The sequence below is a fragment of the Solanum dulcamara genome, chromosome 5 (genome assembly GCF_947179165.1).
Source record: "Solanum dulcamara chromosome 5, daSolDulc1.2, whole genome shotgun sequence".
Classification (NCBI taxonomy): Eukaryota; Viridiplantae; Streptophyta; class Magnoliopsida; order Solanales; family Solanaceae; genus Solanum; species Solanum dulcamara.
Genome location: NC_077241.1, coordinates 68,114,654 through 68,117,053, shown reverse-complemented (window position 1 = coordinate 68,117,053; position 2,400 = coordinate 68,114,654). Strand labels below are relative to the sequence as shown.

Below are 2,400 nucleotides of genomic sequence, written 5' to 3'. Positions count from 1 at the left end.
CATATTCTAATTAAATCCCATTAATGAATAAAAGGAAATTAAAAAAATTAACAAAAGTAATATATATCCTGCATGCCTAATCCTCAACGGGAAACCATCTTGAATTCCTAAATAGAATAGAAATAGGAAAAGAGTACACATGCAAATCACAATTTCTATATAAATACATACTCTAAGAAGCCATTTAAGTATCAAAACTTTCTCATCAATCAATCAATCTAGAAAATACGTAAAGTAAAGTATGCACTGGAAAAAGCTTAAGGTGTTGGGTTCGGGTTCTTACGGTACGGTGTCTCTTGCAGCGCCGACGAACGTATTCGTCTGCTCGTCTACATTATAGGCAGCAGTGAAATCCGCGGAAATTGCTCGTTCGGCTTCGCTCCAAGAGGAAGGAAAAATATTGCAAGCGTTGAGAGGGTCGGAGTATGTTGTTGAGTGCTTCGGAGAAGATGTGAGTGTCGAAAATGGTAATAACACTTATAATCTCATGCTCGAATATGCAGCGGACGTAACTTTACATGATTTAATTTGTATGTTGAATCAGAGTCTGCATACTACGCTTTTCAGCTCTTAGAGGGGATTTCTCATGTTTATCATAAAGGGTTTATCCATTGCGATCTGAAACCCACGAATATTCTTGTTTTTCCTCCTACTGAGAAATATATGCGTCTCAAATTGGCTGATTTTGGGCTGTCGTTGAAATCAACTGAAGCAGACGAAAACTTGAAGAAGCATCGCCATCATCATAGAGGGACTCTGGTATATGCATCCCCAGAATCTATAATAAGTGGGTTTTATGGTAAAGAAGTCGATATTTGGGCCGTTGGATGCATAGTGGTGGAGATGCCTACTGGGAGGCGGTTATGGTTGGGATATAAAAATAATTATGTATTAGCCTTGAAAATTGCAAATGAAGAGCCGGAGATTCCATATAATATATCTAATGACGTGAAGGACTTTCTAAGGAAGTGCTTGGAGAAGGATCATAATCAAAGATGGACTATGGAGATGTTACTTAATCATCCTTTCATCAAGAACTATGCCAAGAAGATGGAAGATGAGCTGATCCATCCTTTCGACAAAATCTACTTGGATTTCTAAGGAGCACTTATTTTCAACAATTAGTGGCTATTATTCTCATCATAACTCCTCCTCAAGAGGATCAAGCAGTAATATTAGTTCTCCATAGAGTAATAGTAACAAGGCACAACACACAACGGATCATCAAAACCCTGTATTAGGGATTTGGGACCTCATCAACTTGTTATTTGCGTGAATATTTTAGAAACATTTTCAAATATATATAGGAAGCTAGTATAAATATGCAGCTAATGACTTAATTGATGTAAAACAAATTATACTTGGGGCTTCATCCCACTATAATATATATCTTACATTCTTACTGAATATTCTTAATGTAAGTATGTTATAATACTTGTTATATATTGACCTAAGAGGGATGTTCTTTTGTCTCCAATATTGAATGCTCTCTTAAATTTGTTTCTGTTCATTGGGTTATATATGTAGCCTTGATCTAGTGATCATTTGGTTTAAAAAAGGAATTAAGTTTGTGCTTATTTGGTTTCCCTTGTTACAAAAGTGTCAGAATATATATTGGCCATTGAATGTGTGTTAACTGTTGAATATGAGAAGAGTGGAGAAGATTTGAAAAGTCGTTTAATATAGATCAAGTCCTAGAGAAATGGAATTCTCGGTTTAATTAGCAAGCGGAAGCAATCAGAGATTTAGATCATGTTTGAATTAGCTTAAAAATTGGTCAAATCTATTTTTAAGTTATTTTTAACTTTTGAGAGTGTTTGACAAAATTAAAAATAACTTAAAATAAATTTAAAATTATTTTTAAAAAGTTAAAAATCAAAAATAGGATTCTTACTATTTTTTATTTTTTTGACTTAAAAGTCATTAGTTTGACTTCTTTTTTTTTTTAGTTAAAAGCTACTTTTTTCGATCAATCCAAATGGCTAGCTCTTAACTTGATGAGTTTGACGTTTTAAAGTTTTTACTATTGACTTTATTGTAATTTTAAAATTATATGTTCATCTAATTTATATTTATTGAAAATTAGTGATTTTCACACATACATACAAAGGCGTAGGCAGTATCACGATTTAAAGCTTATGAGTTCGAAATTCTAGTTTTTTTAAGTTATTAAGTTCTAAATTAATCGGTTATATATGTTCAATGGATCTCTTAATTAAGACTAATACAAGATTTGAACTAAAACGATCAGGTTAGGCTGAACTTGTAAGCTCTACCATTCTTTTTTTTTATTTTGTTTTTCATCCAGTGTTCAATACTAATTATCTAGATTTGCAACGTGTAAGACCCATTTAAGGGGAAAACACCCTCTAAAAAATCTGTGTTCCATACTAGCACTCG

The 2,400-nt window shown here is 32.8% G+C and overlaps 1 pseudogene; it reads left to right on the top strand.

The window, feature by feature from the left end:
• Window positions 1-241: 241 nt before the first annotated feature.
• Window positions 242-1,209, top strand: LOC129888625 (mitogen-activated protein kinase kinase kinase 20-like; annotated as a pseudogene).
• Window positions 1,210-2,400: the final 1,191 nt, after the last annotated feature.